Here is a 23168-nt window from a genome sequence, read left to right on the forward strand (position 1 = left end):
CCCCACCAAGATGATGTCACAGTTAAACAGAATGCCAGGCCAGATGGAGCAGAAAGGCAACATGAAATTAAAAGTTTAAATAATAGAAAATTATGCAAAACTGGAGAGCAAGTTGAATGTAGCGGTACAAGGAAAAGTGGTCATTAGGTCCTTGTGCAGCCTAAACCTACAGTCTATAGCAGTGCAACTGCAGAGAGAGTGGCTTAGGTCATCCTGAGCTAACTACAAGCTTTATCAAAAAGGAAAGTTTAAATAATTTTAAGAAAAGTAGATGAGGTATGACAGAGTTTGATTATTAAGGGATTTATATGTGAGAAGGAAAATTGTAAATTCCAATCCAGATTTAACTGGGAGCCAATGGATGGAATCTAAAATAGAAGAATTATGAAACTCTTGCCAAAATTCTTTGGATAAGCAAAAAAAACTTACCCAAATGACATGTCCTGGTAAAAAAATTTTTTTATTGAATTTTTGCCAAAGGCCAATTTGAAGTAATCCAGATTAAATGATTGACTAAGCAGTTTACTTTTTGAAGACTTAAGAGCAAAAAGAGGAAAACCTAAAGTCATCCAGTTTTTTTTATGTTTATGAAGTCTATAATTATCAGCAAAAGGTTACAGCACTGGCTGTTTGTTTTGGTCTACCCTGATTTGTTTCTGCTGCAGTGACGATGACGTCACTCTGTCTGCTCAGCTCAGCTCCTGCAATCAGGTCTGAGCAGCTACACCTGCAGAGGCTCTGATTCTGGACACAGGATCCCCGGCACATTTCCTGACCGAGCCTGATCTGCCTCGTCCTCTGGTACCTCTGCCTGACTCGGATCAGATCTATAGCCACCTCCTGGATACAGAGAGGGTCAGTGGCTTTCTTTCAGTGCTCTCAACATTTCACTGAGTCTCTCACATCCACTAACCTACATCTCTTTATTGCAGTGGTTGCTGAGTGCGCAAAGTTTCGAAAATATTTTATTGTCCAGAAAGATCTAACTCCTTTAAGGAATTAATAAAACACATTTGAATAATGTGGGCCAATTTGTTAATATACACAACTATTCGTCTTGTCTTTTCTTTTGGTAAGGTAATTGTTAATCTTCATCAGGTATATGCCAATGTGTTATATTTATATTTCTTCAACCGAGACTGTAAACATGGGGGTGGTCCAATTTATGCATCTTTTTTTCTGTCAATTTTAGATGGGGTAGGTGGCTATGTGAAGTTGTGTTTTTTTATTATTATTATTTTACCAGCACTTTTAACACAATTCGGCCCCAAATATTAGAGGGGAAACTGGAGAAGAAAGGAGAAGATGCCTTGTTATTATCACCTGGGGGATAAAAACTGTCTCACTGAGAGGTCGCAGTATGTCAGGCTTGGGATCAGTGTTTTGAGAACTTTGGTGCGCAACATTGGGGCACCGCAGGGGATTGGGCTGCCTCCCTGTCTCGTCACACTTTACACTGTTGACTATACGTACCATTCTGTGGGAGGCCATATCCAGGAGTAGTCTGACAATATGGCCATTGTGGCATGTGTGAAGGGAAAGGATGAAAAAAATTACAGAGAAGTCGTCTCCTCGTTTACAGAAGATAGCAGGAGATATGGCCTCATCCAGAACACTTTGAAGACCAAGGAGATGATCATTGATTTTCGCAGGAAACCCTTCCCATAAACCGGTCCCCACTGATGGAGAGGAGATTGAACTTGTAAAAACTTACAAGTACTTGGGAGTTCATCTGGATCATAAGCTGAACTGGTTGGCGCAGGCAAGCGCCCTGTAAAAGAAAGGACAGAGCAGGCTCTGTTTCTTGATGAGGGTTCCTTTAATGTGAGCAGGGATGTGTTGTGCATCTTTTATCCACCTGTGCTGTGTTCTTTAAGGTTGTCTTTTGGGGGAGTAATACGACCCTGAGGGACAGTTACCAGTTGGAAAGGTTGATCATAAAGTGTCTTTCTGTGATTGAGAGAAGGGTGGACTCAGTGGGAGCTATGCTGTAGAGAAGGACGAGGACTCTTATGCAGGGCATCCTATGTGACACCAGGCACCCTCTACATGACACCCCGTCTGGGCAGAGCAACAGCAACAGGCTCCCCTTCCTTTGCTGCAGAACAACGCACTTCAGGAGATCTCTTGTTCCTTCTGCTCTAAGACTGAATAACAACTTGGTCAGAACATGTGTACTTTTTTTTGTTTGCACTACCGCTAGTAAGTTTTAATCTCTGTTTTCATGTATGAATGTGTTTCTACTAAACACCTGTTTCCTATTGGGGATTAATAAAGTATTTAAGATTATTATAATTATTTATTATTATTATTATTATTATTATTATTATTATTATTATATGTTCTTGTTGTTTTTACTATTGAAAACCACCAGCTGATACTGAAGGAAATAGAAATATGTCTAAACATTGTTTCACGTATTTGTAAACTGCATGCCAGAACATGTTACCTGAATATATAAACACATACCCAAATAAAACCCTGTTACAGGAAGCGATTCACTACCCTCACGAACCAGAGAAATCTACATCACTAATTGATTCATAATTACCCCTAAAGCAATGAAATAAATTAGCAAAGGTGTTGCATGTATATTGTTATTTATTATACCTGTAAGACATTCATGTAGATACCTGGGTTCCATAGAAATAACTAAGACATGCAACAATGTTTCTATTATTTGTATCAATCTTCTAAGCCATGAACGAATCCAAATGTTGAGCCATTACAACCCATTCTTCAAAACAAATCTGAACTGGAATGCAGTACATTGTATTTTTTCCAGCAGCATCAAAAGAAGCCATCTTTTATTGGGGTTTGTGATCATCATACAAATAAAAAATCAAGCCAGACCTTTTCTGAGTGCAAATGGTAGACACCTCTATGCACATTAGCTCCTGATTATCTGAAGTCAATGTAGGCTGTGGAGCTGCGCATGATCCCCCAATGCTGCCCAGCATTATTCATGGTGCAAATACTGCTCTTCAAACTGTGTTTAATCTAAAAAGTGATTGAATTTCAACTAAGTAATTAAAGCCAGTAATTTGAGGAACTACTTGAACCTTATATTCGGGCCAATTATTCTTGGTGTGCTGAAACTTGTTAATTGAGGTGTGAGGAAGGCAAGATCCATTATCACACTGATCCGCCAGCATTAATAAGGTAGCCAGTGTTGCGTAATCATACTGCCGCCGGCTTCTTTGCACAGAACCCAAATTTTGTTGATTCTGAAGCAGACTGCTTATTTGGTCTTTCATCTCACATCACTGCAGTACTGACTTCACAGTTGTAGAAAATGCACTCTTATGGACACTCTATTTATTATTCTTGAATAAAATATACAGAGGTCTGACAAAAGGCATCGGGATATCTGGATTAAGTCGTGTCTATGGTTAGATTTTGCTCTGTGGTTCATTATTGCTTCACTTGCCTTTTTGTTTTAAAGTTTGAACTCCATATTTGTGAATATTGACTTGATAAACAAGACAATATGACAAAAACTTGGAGTTATCTTCTTCTGTCTGTGTGAATAATAGTGAGCTTCTCAATTAATTGACCACTAACAGAATTCTACATTAGTAATATAACTGAATTCCTCTTATATTTCTAAGTGACAAGAAAATCTTTTAATCAGTTAAATAAAACCTTGCTTCTCCACAGACAAGATATCAAGCAATTAATCCGAATTCTAACAACAGACCGGCATAATGACTGCCAGTTACATTTGTTCCTGTCTTTGCTAGATTGATTAGTGTTTCACAGCACTGGGTTCTGCTGCTTAATTGCACTGACTTGGGTAGCTCACAGAGAAAACCCATGGCCAACCTTGCAAGTAAAGATTGAAGCGGCAGCGCTCTAGTTCATGTCGCACAGCCAGGAAATCACATCCCACTCTTGACTGCTGTAGCCAGCCAAGCTGAACCCAAAGGCATACAAGCAGGAAATACTGTGCAATACAAGAAAAAAAGCTGTGCCGTTTCCAAACTTTCTATGGACAGCAGGTGACAATTCAGATAACACTTTGATTTAAATTCAGTATCTGTTTCAAATTTCCTTTCATAAATCTTAGCACCGCTAATGCTAAACAGATCAAATTCTAAGCACTGAGACTTTGTAAATTTAACATGCTGTCGGCTCATATTGGTAATATATGTTTTAAAAGGAAGCTTCCCACCTATACTTTGATATACCCTAATAAAGGTTATGATCCTCCATCCTAGATCAGTTGTCAGAGATGATGAGACTAAGTGCCTGTGAACGAGACCGAGGCAATGTAACTTAATTTTCAAAGAGTTGTTGCGCTCTGACGCCTTTCCCCTGGGGAACTTACAGTGGCGGTTGAGGCCATGATGTGATTGCTGCTGAGATCACTGAGGAAGCAGCGTGCCTCTCTGCTTAACTTGGATGCTGGCTGTGCCGGCCTTCATATAACCCGCTGTCGTCAGGCTACGTAGCAACATTCAGAACTGATGCAGGTCACCTTTCGTAGCATGGCGGTGTCTCATGATGGTGAATGAGTTTGAACATTCATTATTCGTCATACTGTACCTTTGTTGCAACATATGAAAGATTAAAAAGTGTCTTTAATGTTTCAGTGAATGTGAATTGCTTACTGTAAAAATTTAGAAAACGTGTACAGCAATAAATCTATAAATGTATGATTATTGCTGCAGATATGTTTGGGGGGGGGGGGTAATAATTTGTTTTAATATAAATAAAGTCAGTCAGAAATACAACACAGTTCCTACCCTTGCCCTGCGTCTTTCTGCATGGAGTTTGCATGTTTTCCCTGTGCATGCGTGGGTTCTCTCTGGGTACTCCGTCTACCTCCCACAGTTCAAAAGCATGACTATTAGGTTAATTGGTCTCTCTATATTCTCTGTAGTTGTGAGTGTGTGCATGAATGGTTGTTTGATTCTGTATTGCCCTGCGGTAAACTGGCAACCGAACAGGGTGTAACACACCTCTCGCCCATTGACAGCTAGAGATAGGCACCAGCAACCCTCATGACTCCAATAGGGATAGAAGTGTTGGATAATGGATGGATGGATGGATGGATGGATGGATGGGTGGGTGGATGGATGGATGGATGGGTGGATGGATGGATGGATGGATTCAATACAGTTTTATGACCAATTTCAAATCTCCAATTTTTGAAAAGCTTTGACCTGCTTAGGATTTCATCAGATTCAATTTTTTTATGAACTACGATACAAGAAGATATAAGAATTCTAAATATTATGTTTATCATGGTTTTGGAGCAGAAGTGACGACAAATCATGAGAGAGACAGAGAGAGAGCGATCTTTGTAAAACTAGGCTCTACTAATGGAAAGTGATTATGGAGTTTCAATTACTTTCAACTACTCTTAAGATTTCCAAAGGGCTGTGCTCTATGACACAGAGAGGCTGACAGCTCCGAAAAATAAAACAGACCCGCTTCTTCTTTTTTTCTTTTTTTTTTTCGCTGCACTTAACACACCTGTGTGCAATTCCCTCATTAGTCTGCTCATGGTTCGGATATCATATGGATGATCAGGATATGAGGAGCTGTAGGCCGAGCACCCTTGTTGGTGACGTCACGCCTCCATGTGTTATTTATTGCTTCTATTCCTTGAGTTTATCTGTTTGTCATTGAGAGAAGTTTGTCTTGAGACCAGCTTATTTCTGCTCAGCTCATCCTGCTTACTCTCTGTGCCTACAAGGAATGTTGCCAAATCTGCTTGTTCTAAACGTCTTTGGGCTTGTTTTTGTTTCTAAAGTCGCTTGTAAATTTCATGAGTCATGAGTCGTGGTTTTGTGGGCTTGTTTTTGAACTTGAAGATGCTTATTTGGGCTTGCCAGGGCTGCCAAAAAAAAAAAACCTTTTCATGGTTATCGTGCCGTGCAGCAAGAGCTGTGAAGAGAACTTACAGACAGCGTAAGCCAGCTAAAATATCTGTCGGCATATGTTACCCCCCCCCACCAGTCGTGGGGTGAGAAGCAGAGTACACTGGACAGATTGCCTATTTATTGCATATCAGCATGCAGTTCAATAGAGCAATTACCAATCAAGCAAGACAAAAAAAGGCAAACAGCTTCCACCCTTTGCAGAGTGCTTTGCAAAAATATTCATACACCATGAGCTCTTTTGTATTTTGTCAAGTTGCCACCACAAACTTGTGTATATGATTGGAATCTGATGTGATAGACCAACACAAAGTAGCAGTAGGTATAAAATGGAAGTCAAAAAATATATATACACGGTATACTCCCTTTTACTCTGATACCCTTGAATTACATCTGGTGCAAATATTTGCTTTCAGTAGTCATACCATCTGCAAATGGAGTTGACCTGTGTGTAATTTTGTCTCAGTACAAATACAGCTATAGAGGGCTCTGAGGCTTCTCAGAGAACATTAGAGAGATGAAGATCAAGGAACACACCAAACGGGTCACAGATGAAGTTGTGGAGACGTTTTAACAGGATTTTGTCGTGAAACAAGCTTTGAATATCCCTTAAAGGTAAACTGTTCAAACCATCATCAGAAATGGGAACAGTTTTGCAAACTGCAGTAATGCAAACTTAACATGACGTGGTCATCCACCTTCAGTGACAAGTCTTGCAATACCACAATCAGCTGAGAGACCTATGGAAACTATGGGGGAGGGCTTCTAAAAATCCATATCTCAGATGGGAAAATATGGTCTGGTAAAAATAAAATGTAACTTTTCAGCCCACATGCACAACACGTGTGATGAAAATCTAGCTCTTCATCTCTCTGAACACATTACCCCCGCAGTGAGATATGATGGTGACAGCATCATGTTGTGAGCATACTTTTCTTTAGCACGGACAAAGAAGCTAGTTTGAGCTGTTGGGAAGATGGATGGAGCAATAAATATGGGGCAAACCATGAATAACATCTGTTGAAGGCTGCAGAAGACTCGCGTTCTGGGTGGGGGTTCACATCCCAACAGGACAGAAGCCAGCACTACAATGGAATACTTCAGATCAATGTATATCCCTAACTTAAAGCACCCAGTCCAAGTCTGGACCTAAATCAAAGTTAGAGTACCAACAAGACTTTTTTACAGTATTATTGTGCTCCAATACAATAGCTATTCACCTTTGCTTTTCTACTTCTTTTTCTTTTATATGAAATGAAACAAGCAGTCTAAACTTGAAAGAACATTTAATAATATTTAGTGGAGCGACGAAAATTAAAATACAGTCAAAGGTGGTCAGCAGTAGTAAGTATCATAACAATAGATTAGATCAAGTTTCCAATGCAGGCAACGACAATCAGACCAGAGAAGAGGAGCAAAATAATTGTCAGTCTAACATTCATTTTTCTTTGTTGTTTAAAATCAACGTGTAATTTAGCTTATGTTCACATCACAATGGATTTTAGCTTCACTCTGACATCAAAAAACAGTTTAAAAAGCCAGATGTACATAGTTTTCCATAATAAATCAGTCGTATTAAGATGTCCATTTATAATTATACATTATGTCAGAACAATTACAAATGATTGTCTATTCATCTTATCTGTATAGCAGGATAAAAGAAGTTGCTAGTTGTTTTCAGAAAGTTCAGCAGACACTGACATGTACAACTGCTTTTCAGTTATTTTATTAAGACTTATAGAAACCAACGAGTTGCTTCCAAAAACAAAAACCATGAGTGATATTTATCTGTAAGAACGAGCCTGTGATGAGTAGTATTCTTGGGTTTAAGACTGACTGTGGTTGTGGCCTCTTTTGCTCCAGGAACAAGTTTTTGTTTGGCTCCATGCCCTGCAACTGTTTTTTTTTTTTTTTTTTTGGTTTTCGATAGATAGGACAGAATTTAAAAATGCATGCAAGTTAATGGAGTATGGGAGAGAATCTGCATGGACAACTACTCCGAAGTAAACTCAGCTAACCCAGAAGAACTCACAGAATGTGACGTGCCTGGAGGCTGAGGCAGAACCGTCCGCTGAGCACAGTTTAGAGCTGTTCTGCACGAAACAACAACAATGCTTATTCACCTTAATGTCCTTTCTCTGAATATTAGCAGGATGGTAAGTCATCAAAGCTATTGTGGTAGAAGCAGGGAAAATGGGCCAAACTGTGATGGGCTAGACGACTGGGTATCAGTATCACTTTATTGTGTCCCCGTAGGGAAATTCTCCTTACAGCAATGTGGGACAAGAAAACATAGACAACACCCACGCACACAGAAACAATCATATAATGAATTTAGCAACAATGAAATCAGCAAGCCTCCATGTACAAATATCAATTGGAACATGGCTGGGGGAGATGTTTTTAAAACTGCGGCCCTTATGGGGTGTTTCTGGTCAGTAGTGTACAAGTGGTCCAAAGGAACAATGGTGAAGTAGCAGCAGGATACTGCTGGTCCACCAAGGCTTATTGGTGTACATGGGGGGCAAACAGACGAGCTACTGTAGCTCAAATTCCTGAAGAAGTGAATCCTGCTTCTGACACAACAGTGTCTCGATACAGAAAGCATCACACTTTGTTGCAAAGGGGGCTGTATGGTAGTAACCTGATTAGGGTGCAAATGATGAACCTAGTAGACCACCAAAGGAACCAACAGTTAGCACCAGAACTGGATCACAGAGTAGCGGAAGAGCGTGGCCTGGTCTGATAAATAAAGATATCCTTTGTGTCACAGGGATGGCTGGATCGATATGTGTTGTTTACCTAGGGAACAAAAGGCACCTGGATACATTGTAGCAATAATGCAAGCCTGAGGAGGCAAAGTGATGCTTTGCTCGATGTTTTCCTGCAAAACCTTAGATCCATGTGGGTGTTACTTTGCCACGTATAGTACCATCTACCTACAGTAAGCATTATTGCGGGCCGTGCACGTCCTTTCAGTGAAATAGTATTCCTTGATGGCTGTGGGCGCTTTCAGCAGGGTGATGCACTCTGCCACAAAGCAAAGATCACTAAGGAATACTTTGAAGGCCTCCAACATCCCCGGATTTCAGTCTAAGAGAGATTCTGTGGGATTTGCTGGTTAGAAAAGTGCAAATCAGGGAGCCCCCACCTCGCTGCTCACAGGACTTAAAAGCTATTCTGCTAACACCATGGTGCAAGATACCACTTCACACCTTCAGGGGTCTATAGGGGGCCTTGATAGGTCAAAGCTGCTTTGACAAAAAAGGAGGGTCTAACATTATTTGGAAGGTGGTTGTGATGGTATGCATGATAGGTATTTATTTTATTATACATTTTATAATAGATACATTAATTGGTTCTATTTCATAAAAAAAAATAATGTACACAAGACAAGCATGTGCAATACCCTTTTTCTGCCTAAGCAAGCTAAGCTATCTAAATGTCTCCAAGGGTTATTTGTGAAGAACATCATACAACCTCATTATTTGGAGGACGAGCTAAATGGTCACACCACCTTCCCACCACAGCTTCAACAAATCACTCATAAACTTTTTTTTCTCAGTGATGCATGCTGGGTTTGTAAATTCCAATGGAAAATTCATATGAAATTGCAATTTTATTCAGTATAATTTCCCAATAGTCTTCCCTCCTCTGCACTCTGGTTATGATAATAGGTCGTAGTCTGTAAGAGGACTCGTGACTGAGGGCTAATGCTCACCATCATTTCAATAATTTAAACTCAAATTGAAACTGCTTGCTGCTGTTTATATTCTAACCCCCGTGCTTCATTTTCTCAGCAAACAGTCTACTTAACTTTCAGCCCATGCCAACATTTAATGGGATGCACATTCACCACAGAGATTCAAACTAGCCCCTATATGTACATTTGCTCCCTCAGTTGGAGGCAAATTAAAGTTATTTATCAGTATTCAGTGTGCTTGGCTTAATAAAGTACCTAAACCTTGAAATGAGGACAACAGGTCTGCATTTCCTGAAGAAAACAAAAACCCTCAACGATATCAAGGTTATTTCGTGTTGGAAAAAAAAAAGGTTGTGGGAAGCCATGCAAAATATTGTCTATGATGGTGCTTCATTCAGTAATTTTGCTCATGTTATCTGTCATTGTGTTTAAATAAAAGCCACGCTTGATTCCAGAGAGAAACAGAAAGGTCTTCTAGGTTATCTGGAGTGCTCTTGAATTCGGCTTGGCTCTAAGCATGCGCCTCAACTATTCATGAGTTCACTGAAATGGTTGAAGCTGCTATCAGTGTGTTTGTTGCCAGCAGCAACATTGACTGATTTGATTCAAATGGACTGTGAAGGTTTGGTTATCCACAGGTAGCAAGCCTATTCAGCCTGTTCACACTTTGGGGATCCACAGAATGTGCTGGTTTGTGTGTGCGTGCCCGCGCACGTGCGTGTTCCCTAATCTTAAAATCACTTTTGCCCTCTTGCAGAGCCCCGATAGCTCCGCAGAACAGTGTTTTACATTTTCAGCTGGTGTCACAACCTGCCATGATTTGGCAGTGTTAAATACAACACATTCAATATATAAGCGGCAGAATTATGAGGATCTTGTTACGTCAACATTTTTTTAAATGTTAAGCAAAATCAAGCATGAGGCCAGGTAATACAATTTAACCTGTGAGGTTTTTAAGGCATCTAATAACATGAGAGCAATGGACAGAACTGCAAGTGTAAGGACTAATAGAGAGCTAGCTGCTGCAGTATAATATCACATGAAGGTATCAATGGACAAGTTACCAGTGTGAATGTTTACCATGGTTTAGAAAAGTTACAGTGTATAAATCACTACAATCGACTCATGGTTAAGTCATTTTAATGATGTGCCAGAAAAAGCTCTGAAGTAACCGGAGTTTTCTCTGGCTGTATGGAGTATAGGGTAATGCATTAACTGGCTGTCCCTCGCCTCCTGCTGCCCACTGCCACTCAGCTGGCTGAAAGAAATGTTTTAACTACTTATAACTTTCTTTTTTGTTTCCAAAAATAATTGGCAATTGTGGTCCAAATAAAGTCCAAGTCAAAACAAAAATGTCAAAGTTGCTATTTATTGAGTAGTACAGAACATTTCTGCTGTTAGGTTTGGATAAAAGAGACTTGATACGGTTATGGATCTACAGTTTTATGTACAAACAGTGAAATTGTGCTATTTTACTGAATGGTAGCATACCGTAGGAATCTGGTACTGGCTCATGTCAACACTGAGATCAAAATTTTAACATGAAGTTCTACGTTATTTATCTTTCGATTTAGAGCCCTACGCTTGCAGTTAATTGAGATCAGAATGCATGCAAATGCTGCTCTCTCCAAAGTAAACCCAGCAATCCCATGAAGTTGGAAATAAAAGAAACAATCCGATCATATTCATCCTTGGAGGAGACTAGATAAAGAAAAAGTCTGAGTTTTAAAGGAGAGAAAACTCAGTTTAATGACTTTTTGTGTTTTGGCTGTTTTCAAAGACTGAAATGTGACTAATGAGTCATCCCCATGTTTGGAGCAACTCAGATCACTCACAGGGAGGTTTTAATTATGTTCACCAACTCTCAAGTGCTCGATTCAATTTGGCCCTCTGGAGCCTACCTGGCAGTGTTTACGCTTAAAAAGCTAGTGAAGGACCAACGCCAGCGTTTTAGCTCTAGGGATTCATTCCAGTTCGTGTACATTACCTCCTGCTGTTACCTCCTGGGCAACCTATTAAAAAAATTGATCAAAACCAACATTTTAAATCTTTGTCCAGTGTTTTGGTCCCATGTTTATATTTTGATATAGCTCACCACAAGGGGTCTTGTTGGCATTTTTCAAAGAGGACCATTTAATTATGAAGCTAATCACTGACTGTTCAGTCTGCCAGTGTCTCGCTGAGATGGCCCACCAGCTTCAGACAACACGAGACAGGAGGGGGAAAAAAGGAAAATAGCAGCACTGTGTGAGTGGGAACGAGATTATTTAGGTAAAGAATCAATCTGAACTGCAGTTTGCTGAAATTCGTTTAGCTGCCTTTGAGAAGGGACGGTGTGTTTTGTGAAACAGTAAGAGGTTGTTGATCGGAAAGTGAACTCTGTTGAGCATGTTTCCCTCAGTATGGTTAAAAAAAATCAGGTTTCTTCCCACGAAATGAAGAGAAACACTTGCAATTCTTTTCTGTTTTACATTCAAACCCATTTCTTGTTATTGTAAAAGTATTCAACATATTTAACATTTTAGTACAATTTCGTTCAGCCCTTGTCTGCTCTGATACCCCTAAATAGCCTCCAATGCAACCAATTATCTTCAGAAGTTATTTAAATAGGATATAAAGACCACTCATGTGTAATTTTGCATAATTACATCTATCCTAGGAAGGCTTCAGAGGGTTTTTTTTTTTTTTTTTTATAGAATATTAGTGAATAGACAACATCATGAAGACCAAGGTAAAGAGCTGACTGTCAGGGATCAGGGGGTTTTGAGTTTGTGTGATGTGTTTTCTTTCTGTCTCTGGAGCTGCAGGTTCCCCTGGTGGGCGGAGCCCTGTTGCAGAACCAGGTGCAGCTAATCAGCCTCATCACTGGTGCTGAAAAGGAGCCGGCTGTGTGTCATTCAATGCCTGAGTGCTGACCTTAGTGGTACCTCTGGTACCTCTGGCTCCTTGAATGATAGACCCTTGCGTTGCTCAAGCTATCTTTGTCCTGTGCTCCTTGTCAGCAGGTTTCCTTCTGGAAAGCTTCCTGTCGGCCCGTGATCATTTAGGAGGAGCTGTGGCGATCCAAAGCTCAAGGGGGAGATACTTTTAGACATGCGCTTCAGAAATCACACAAATCTTTTTTTCAGTAGAAGAGTGGTATTAATTTCTTTGTTGGAAAGAAAATAAAGTCATAAACAGTCCCATTTATAATTTTCCAATGTTGGACCTCTTGGATGGATGTAATTTTTGTCCGGTCTCTTTCTTATTATTAAATGATAAACACCAGGCTACATTCACACTGCAGGGAAACGCAACCCGAATCCAATCTTTCAGCCCATATGCGACCCATATAAGTTGTTTTCGTCGCAGTGTGAATGGCCCAATTAAAAAATTTTCACCCCAAAAAATCTGGTTGTGCGGTAATAATGTCAGGTGAGCGACAGCAAACAAAAGTGGCAACATCGTGGCACCATTCGCGTTCAGTGTGAACACACCTTTATATTCAGCATTACTTCTGTAAATAGTGCGCTGCTGCGTAACGTCCTGTTCTGTTATACGCGCATGTGGGTCACTTTGCGGTCTTCAACCGATCAGACAGAAGTTTGATATGGCGGTTGCATTAAATAGTAGTATGAACAACCACCCCCCCCCCCCCCCCCCCCCCCCCCCCCCCCCAAAAAAAAAATCTAATTTCAGCAAAAAAATCTGCAGTGTGAATGTAGTCTTAAATGTGGCAAGTAAGATCTCCAGTGTTGTTCTGGGTTTTTTCCAGACTGACTGTCTTTGTTCCTCAATATGTCATCTCATGTTGGGCTGCTTCCTGAGATCTTTTAGCATTCTCCATGTTGTCAAGTGGGTTCTGTTTAAATGATTTCCCAAAATCAGACAGTAAATATACTTTGGTGTGGCTATTATAATTTAACTACAGAAATTATTAATCACAGATATTCCATGATTTAACAAAGAAAGAAATTGTATTTTTACATCAAGCTCACATGGTTTAATTTGTTATTTTTCTTTTACAAATGAAATAATTTCACAAATGATATGTTGAATTAACTTAGTTTGCCTTTGTCTGATAATACAATTGTGTAATGATCTAAGACATTTAACTTCAACAGCAAAAAAGTAAAGCAAAAGAAAAATAGTAGGGTGACAAAAACCTTTTTATGGCACTGGATGTTTAAAATGAAACAGTAGATTCAAGGTGTCAAACCAAGTATGCAGTTGCACGGCTGACCAATTAAGGAGTTTGATGCAGTCAGCACAGACTACTGTATAGGATATATAAATTGTATTTCCCCTTGTCTTGTAATGAGATTACAGGAAAACAGGGGTAATGACCTGATGGCTTGCACAAGGTAATGAGGTGACACAGGCAGACAAGGATAAAGAAAACTGAAAGTATTAAGGGGGATTGTAGCATTTATTAACAAGCTGTTATGCCTCCAGTCACACTACCACAGAAATGGGGTTCTGCAGCCAATGTTATTAAGGCATAAGCTCACATATATGTATATTTCTTGGTTTCTCTTTTTACTTTGTTCCATCTCATAACTTGGCAAACCCATGAGACATGGATCATTTTGTTTCCAGACTTTACAGAAAGAAGCTGAAGAGCAAAGCTCCAGCAAGACAACATCAGACATGTGGTGCCGGATGAAGAAGATCACAGGCTTCAAGTAGAAGGCCAGATGGCTGTCTGGACAAAGGTTCAGGAACAAGCTCAGCCTCGTCCTCTCTTGCCCAATCCCAAACAGACGTTCCCTTTTTTTTTGAGCCGAAGCTTTCCTGTCTTCTCAAAGGTTTTGTCTTCTACCTCAGTCATGGACCCATCTGCTTTAACACCCAAATCTGCAGATGCTGATGCTCGCTTTGCCTCCTCGTTGCACCTGTAACCTCTAGAAGTCTGGTGAAAATGAAGTTGACAAGACTGAACCGGAATAAGGCTGCAGGTCCAAATGGCATCAGGCTTAGAGGCCTGAAGACCACAGCAGAGCAGCTCTCAGCCTAAAATTAACTTAATTTGTTTTGCATATTCTTTAAGTGCTATCCTTATTCCAATCCTCACAGCACTTCTTAGCACTTGCAGGTCTATTTTTATATATTATCTATATTCTCACTGAGAACATCTTTAATATTGCAGTGTATAATTTTACTTTTTTTATCACTAATTTTCTGGAGTATGTGAGTGCCAAACTTGAACTAATTGCCGTTTCCACACCTTTCCAAATATATTCATAAGCATTTAATAAATCTGTGAAACCCTCCATAACTAACTATTTATCTATGCTTAGAGTTATGGAGGGATATTAATGTTGACAAAGGTGTGAGTCTAACTCCTTAAGCTATTCCCATTGCTGCTTAGGCATCAAAAGATGGAGTTGGAGGACTTTTTGTCTGTATTTTGTTATTTTGTTCTTTACGTTAGAACAAAATAATTTGTATTGTTTAGGTTTTATTTACAGTCATAGCCTTAACACCTGTTAGACTTAGACAAACTTTATTGAAATTTTATTGCATACACCTTACGACAATGTAATGAGATTTCAATTCAAATAAAATAACATTACAATATACAGTGCAGCAGGGATAAGAATGTACAGTGCAGGAAAAGAGCAGTTTTTAAAAAAAAAGTGTGCAAAAGAATGTTCAACCAAGGAGTTTTCTGTTTTAAATTAGTTGCTTTTTTGTCACATTGTCTTTGTTTTTGTGTATCACTTATGTTTATTCTGACTCTCTTCAGTTGTTGTCTTGTTTTTAATTTTAGTGCTTATCAGTCACTCCATTTAATAGTTGTCCCCGAACTGTGTGCTCTCCCCACTGCTGCTGCCTGTAGTCATTAAAAATCAGTAATCACCCTCTTCAGCATTTAAGCCTTTCTGTTTTGTCAGGTCTTTGTGTTGCTTCTCCTGTTTTGCTCTTTGTGATCACATCTTGAATATTTCTGTGCCTTTTTAGGTGTATTTAAAACCTTTTTTCTTCAAATTGTAAGCTTGATCTTTTTCTTATTGGAAACAGCTTATTTCACTTGTCCTCACTGCTGCCTGCCTCATCACTGGGTTTAGTTTCCGGGTTCAGTATCTTGATACTGATCAAATGTCAACATAATTGTTACTAATATATATATAAATACCCATAAATACAAAATGTTGTCAAATTTGTAGCTTTATTTATATAGGTTCACTTAATAGAAAGATAAGATACACCACATAAAATACAACTTATAGTTTCTGTCTATAAGGTGACTAATAAGAATTAGTTTTTATTTTAGAACAGAGTAGAACCAAAATTGCATCAGCTGGAAAATATAAGTATAGCAGGCAGATATATACATATAAAGATAGTCAATAATAAATAAACAAATTAATAATCGTGCACTTAGAATGCAGCAGCCTGCGACTAAAGGAGCTCTTCAGTTCTCTAACAGCTTCAGGCATGGGGTGGGAGACATTGTCCAAAAGTGATGGTGTTTATACTAGAACTCTTCTGTCTCCCGTCACCTGCCATTAATCGAGGAGGCATCCAAAAAAATAGCTGGCCTTCCAGATGAATTTATCCATCCACTTCCTCCAATTTGTTAATAAGCTTGTACTCCAACAAACTGCACAAGATGGCCTCCGAGTCAAAAAATGTCTTCAGGAGTACCCCCTTCACTCCTAAAGATCGCAGTCTCTTTCGCAGAAAGGGTCTGCTCTGATCATTCCTGTAAAGAGCATCAGTGTTGCGGCTCCAGCCCAGTTTATTGTTCAGTCAAACAACCAGGTACATTTAAAGCCACGTTATATGCTTGTAAAACAAAGACCAAAAACCATTTGATCATGATAAAACAGGGTTATATACACCAAGCGTCCATCCTGATAGTGTTTTGATAGTCCTTTGTGAGGCTAAATAGAACCCAGCACCAGCTATGATGACCAGGTATAAACAGATGTGGCGCCATCTACCAGCAGTATGGCAGAACTATCAGAAAGCCAGATGCCGAATATTAAGTCATTAATAAATAATGTTGGACTGGAATTCCCGTTCATAAACTAAAACAGGGACACAGCATCAAGGTAAAAACCAATCAAATCAATTGATCTATCTATAATGTTGTTTGCCCTTAAGACAGTAGAGGCATTGCTATTGCTGTTATCACAGTATTAATAAGGATGTTTACGTAAACTCTGCAGTCACATCTCAGCCTCTGCAGCTTTGGCTTCCGCTTCAGTTAACACCAACATTCATACTGTATTTCCAGCGCTATTCCAGTCTTTTCCCTCTTGAAATCATATATTTTTTGTATATATTTTACACTGGATCTTGGACCGTTCTTCATTGTTTCCACATTTCGCTGGGAGATGCTAATAGCCATTAGATGCTTCCTTGTTTATCCCCTGCGCACATGCACAGTGTTGTACCCCTGTTGTTATTATAAATATACACAAAGAGCATTATTTACTAATAAACTGAGCTAAAACAAAGAAGAAAACACCAAAATAACAACTAATAATGTTAGCAGGACATGATCATCTTTCAGAAAAACATTGTATGCAACCAGAGTGAGCTAGTGACGGATAAATTTAAAAAATAGTGTCAAATAACGTGGCTATGTACCTTTAAGAGACCACTATCTCAACATCAGATCTCTGGATGTCACAAGTGTTAGTATGGTGGGTCTGTGCTTGTGGAAATCCGCCTCATGCTTCTGAACTTCTGAAGATGGCAACTCGAGGAGTAAATGAGGAGTTCTGCAATGTCGAGGGTGAGCAGAAACTGTGCCAGCACAGTACAAACACACGTTCATTACAATTGTACTTACAAAAAGGAACCCTGTACCTTCTTCCTTACTTTAGAAAAACATGCCCAGAGAACAATACATGTTTCATATCCCACCAAATGCTAATTATCTGTTTAAAGATGACTTGTTCAAAGAGCTCATGTAAAGTCGATGGGATTTAGGTACCCATTTTCTTGCTGCTCATTATTCATTATTATTGATCCTTTTGTTCTTCTTTACTACATTATAAATGTAGAGCTTTGCCTTAACTGTCAGGTTACCAAATCATCAATGAATATCATACCTAATTATAGACTCAGGTACATTCCTGTAGACTTAAAATAACACCTTTTAAGGAAACCTAACAATTATAGTTGTCACAAAAAAAAGACGCTTTAAACTTTAACACAAACTCTTGTCACCTGTATGAGCCAACTAAAATCACTATCTACGTGTATACCTAAATACAGTATTTAGACTTAGACTTAGACTTTCTTTATTGTCATTTTGTATACACAGAGTGCATACAGAACGAAATTTCGTTTTCACACAGCTCAGAAATATTGCAGTAACTCTGCAGGATACCTTGCAGTGAATTACAGTACAGGATAAAGTGCAGTGATCAATCGCAGTCACTTACAGGATAAATTTCAATTTACTTCCGGATAAAGTGCAGCAGTGAACAGTAGGCAGTTGAAATGTAAACAATGTAAACCAAATGTAGACAAATATGCAGTAGGGTGCAGCAGTGATTTAAAAGTAGACAGTTGCATTGTACACAGTTTTTCAGTACGTTTCCGGTTAAGGTGCAGCATCAATTTTGCAGAATACGATACAATGTGCAGATGTGCAAATGTGCAAATCAGCGAATCTAGTGTGGTACACTTTTATACTTCAGCAGTTCAACAGTCTGATGGCAGCAGGGAAAAAGCTTTTGCAGAACCTAGTGGACCTGCAGCGGATGCTGCGGAACCTCTTTCCAGAGGGCAGCAGGGAGAATAGTCTATGGTGGGGGTGTGAGGGGTCCCTGATGATGTTACGGGCTCGAGACACACAGCGCTGCGATGAAATGTCTTTAATGGAGGGAAGAGGAGCCCCGATGATCCCTTCTGCTGTTCTCACCACTCTCCTCACGTTCTTCCAGTCGGAGGCACTGCAGCCTCCACACCACACAGAGAGACAGCTGGTCAGAATGCTCTCTATGGTGCTTCTGTAGAAGGTCGTGAGGATGGGCGGGGGCAGGCGGGCTCTCCTCATCCTCCGCAGAAAGTACAGTCGCTTCTGTGCCCTCTTCACCAGTGACGTGGTGTTCATAGTCCAGGTGAGGTTGTCCGTGATGTGCACCCCCAGGAACTTGGTGCTGCTGACCACCTCCACCACTGAGTTGTTGATGAGCAGTGGAGCATGGTGAGGCCGGTTTTTCCTGAAGTCGACGATGAGCTCCTTCGTCTTCTCCACGTTCAGGATCAGGCTGTTGTCTCTGCACCAGCCCACCAGCTGCTCCACCTCCTCTCTGTAGTCCTGGTCGTTGTCGTCTCTGATCAGGCCCACCACCGTTGTGTCGTCAGCAAACTTCACGATGTGATTGGTGGTGAACCTGGGGACGCAGTCGTGTGTCATCAGGGTGAACAGCAGGGGGCTCAGGACGCAGCCCTGAGGGGAGCCCGTGCTGAGGGTGACGACATCAGAGGTGTTCTGTCCGACCCGGACTGACTGAGGTCTGTTGGTGAGGAAGTCTAGCAGCCAGTTTCATAGGGGTGTGTTGAAGCCCAGATGCTCCAGTTTTCCCACCAGATGTTGTGGGATGATGGTGTTGAACGCTGAACTGAAGTCCAGGAACAGCATCCGCACGTGCGTGTTCTTCTCCTCCAGGTGTGCCAGGCTCAGGTGAAGAGCAGAGGAGATGGCGTCCTCAGTGGAGCGGTTCCGTCGGTAGGCAAACTGGAACGGGTCGAGTGTTCGGGGGTGACTGGAGACGATGTGTTCCTTTACCAGCCTTTCAAAGCACTTCATCATGATGGGAGTCAGTGCAACAGGCCGGTAGTCGTTGAAACAGGTGACTTGAGGTTTCTTTGGCACCGGAATGATGGAGGCAGACTTGAAGCATGCTGGCACTATGGCTTGGTCCAGCGAGGTGTTAAAAATGTCTGTGAGGACACCAGCCAGCTGACCTGCACACTCCTTGAGCACCCGCCCAGGTATGTTGTCGGGGCCTGGGGCCTTCCGCGGGTTGACTCTCCTTAGAGTCTTCCACACGTCTGCGGTGTCAAGGCAGAGGACCTCCTCTTCCTGATGGGGAACAGCTTTCACTGCTGGAGTGCTGTTTAGTGCCTCAAACCTCCCAAAGAAGTTATTTAGTCCATTGAGGAAGTCAGCATCAGCTTCACCCACCGGGGGGGAGGGCGTGTTGTATTCAGTGATCGCCCGGATGCCTTTCCACATGCTCCTGGTGTTGCTGGCGTCATGGAAAAGCTCCTGGATTTTCTGACTGTGGTTCCGCTTTGCTAGCCTGATGGCACGGTTCAGGTTGGCTCTCGCTGTCCTCAGTGCCTCCTTGTCTCCAGACTTGAAGGCTGAGTTCCGTGCTTTTAGCGCTTGACGGACCTCCGCAGTAATCCAGGGTCGTTGGTTGGCTCGGGTGATGATGGTCTTGGTGGTGCTGACGTCCTCAATGCATTTGTTGATGTAGGCTGACACAGTCATGGCGTACTCATCAATGTTGATCTTGTCCTCATAAGTTGCAGCAGCTTTGAACATGTTCCAGTCAGAGCACTCAAAACAGTCCTGGAGCGCCTCCATTGCTCCCTCAGTCCACACCCTCACCTGCCTCGCTGTTGGTTTTGCTCTGATCAGCAGGGGCCTGTATGCAGGAATTAGCATCACAGAAAGGTGGTCTGAAGAGCCCAGGTGGGGGCGGGGGACTGCTCTGAATGCTCCTTTAATGTTTGTGTAGACTAAGTCTAGAGTGTTCTCTCCCCGAGTTGCAAAATCCACGTGTTGGTAAAAATGAGGGAGAACAGTTTTCATATTTGCCTGGTTAAAATCCCCAGCAATGATGAAAACACCCTCTGTGTGTGCAGATTGCAGCTCAGAGATAGTCCGATAGAGTACACCCATAGCATCTTTAGTATTAGCGCTGGGAGGGACGTAAACCGCTGCGATGATAACAACAGTGAACTCTCTAGGCAGATAAAAAGGTCTGCAGCTAATAATCATAAGCTCAATGTCCGGAGAGCAGAGACTTGTGACTAATCTAGCATTTTTACACCAGGTGTTATTGGTGTAAACGCAGAGTCCGCCTCCTCGGGACTTACCGCAGAGTTCTGTCTGTCTGTCGGCGCGGAAAGTAGCTAGCCCCTCCAGGCTAACGGCGTTGTCTGGGATTGATGATGAAAGCCATGTTTCGGTCAGAATGAGAGCGCAGCAGTCCCTGAGCTCCCTCTTTGCAGAGAGCTCGAGTTGTAAATGGTCCATTTTGTTGTCCAGTGAGCGAACGTTGGAAAGCCAGATGGATGGTAGCGGCGGTCTGAATGGGTTAGCCTTTAGCCTCGCTGCTAAGCCTCCTCGGCACCCGCGCTTCTTCGGCCGGCTACACCGCTTCCGCGTCGCTCTCCTCCGGTGTGAGCTGCTCGTCGAGGCCGCCGCTTCACAGGCCTCCGGCGCTGGTCTCCGTAGGACGCCACAGTCACGTAAGCAGTCGAGCGTGGTATTTAAAAGTCCAAAAACACAACTTGATCGTAACTCCAACAGGCGCTCGCGGTCAAGTACTGATCGGCTGGGTAGATGAGTGGTTTCCAGCGAGTTTGGCGGCATTTTTATGCAAAAAGTCCGCGAGTTGGTACAGAGCTGTGTTCGGCTGCTGCCGCCAGGGGCGCCGCCGGAACTACTTTTTTTTTAAACGAGGTAACTTGTTTGATAATTATAGCATTACTGTAAAGACACGTGTTGTTCTCACCGGCTGATTAGGGTCCTGTTTGGGCAGCTGAAGCCAGTTTTTTTTTAATCCAAATGTACATTGTACACCCCAAACCTCTAACTAAATGTTTGATGCTTTAACTAAAAACTGTTTTCTGAGCTGTATGTATGTATGTATGTATGTATGTATGTATGTATGTATGTATGTATGTATGTATGTTATAAGGGGGCTTGTAACATCAACCAGTGTTAGTCCCTAGGCAAGACCATTAAGGCTAACTGCCTACCTCATAAATATAATGAGAGCGGTCAAATGAGGTCTGCTTCAAGAACCAGGTCACTTTGATGAGAAATGGGCTGCTGGAACACAAAAGCATTTGACTTGAGAAGACAATAAGGTACTATTGGAATGCCACTTCTCCAGTAACCCTAGTCAACGGGCCTACGTGAAAAGACCAGGAAACATGGATGCTTCAGTACCCACAGTCAAGACTAACAGCGAAATAGCAAATAGTAACTCAGTGTTCCAACATTCACAGAAATACCAAGGGCTCAGGAAAGAACTAGAAAGAGCCTAGAAGGTGAAGACAACAGTAGCGCCTGTGGTCATTAGAGCACTCGGGGCAGTAACCCTCACTCTGCAGAAGTGACTCTAACAGATACCTGGAGACATCTCAGTCCAGAAGAGCGCAATCATAGGAACCGCTAAGATTCTAATAAGAACCCTCAACCTCCCAGGCCTCTGTTAGAGGACACAAGCCTGAGAGATGAAGAGCCTCCCTCCGTTCCATTTATTTGTATTTTAGTGCTTTCCATGGTCAGCCCAGTTCAGAAACAAATATTCTTTTTATTGTATTTGTATTTTATTTGTCTTTTTACTTATTAATGAAAAAAAGCACAGAGCAGTAAACCCAATTCCCTCCGTGCTGCTTTTTTCCCCATTCACAGTGAATTGATTATATGTCTTTCTTAAAACCAGTAGAGATAAATTTCACCACTCCCTGTTCTGATTTAAGCTGTTGCTCTTCTTGTGTTCACACACAGCATGGTGGTCACTGTTGCAAAGCAAAGACCACAGCTTGTGGCTTCAGAATTATGGGTATATGTGTTTCCCTGTCATGCCAGGCTGGCTTTTATATAGAGAAACCTTCCACGACGGTTGGAATACAGTCAGCGAGTCGTGGAAAAAAGGCTGTTCCTCTACATGGGTCTGTGACTTTTCTCGGCTTAACTTGACTGCAGGAAGAAATCAGCCGCAAAACTTAAGCCAACAACAATACATCTGCTTTTTTTTTTTACTGTTCAGTGTAGTTTGTTTGAGCAAAAAACAAACATTAAGGTCTGTTAAGATCAAAAGTGAAGAGAGCCAAGAGGTGAGAAGCAAGTTTTTTTACAAAAAGCAAATTTAAGTTGAAAAGTTTAACATTTTGAAAAATTGTATATTTCTTCTAAAACAAAACAGGACAGTTGTGTGTCTGTATTATGATAGAAATTAATGTAATATGAATAGAAAAAATAAAACACATGATTATGGGCTTTGCTTTGTATCAGAGGATGCAAAAGATCCATTCCTAAACATACAACCACAATTACAATGGAAATGTTTAGACTATAACACGTCTGGGTATTAGAATGGCCCAGTCAATGCTCAGACAAGAATAGAGATGAGAATTTGAATGTTAATGCATGCCCCAGTTTCCAGAAATGTACTTGTAAAAAGAAAAAATATATATATTAAAAAAATAACATGTATTATTTCATTTTCACTTCAACATCCTGCAAGATTTCCATGTGACACATGATATACCCATTAAATATATTGAAATGTGTGGCTGTAACATAACCAAATGGAAAAAAGTTAAAAGGTATACTTATTTTTGCAAAGTATGTATATATCAAATTGTAGCATCATGAGTAA

The sequence above is a fragment of the Fundulus heteroclitus genome, unplaced genomic scaffold (assembly GCF_011125445.2).
Source record: "Fundulus heteroclitus isolate FHET01 unplaced genomic scaffold, MU-UCD_Fhet_4.1 scaffold_156, whole genome shotgun sequence".
In the NCBI taxonomy this organism is placed as follows: domain Eukaryota; kingdom Metazoa; phylum Chordata; class Actinopteri; order Cyprinodontiformes; family Fundulidae; genus Fundulus; species Fundulus heteroclitus.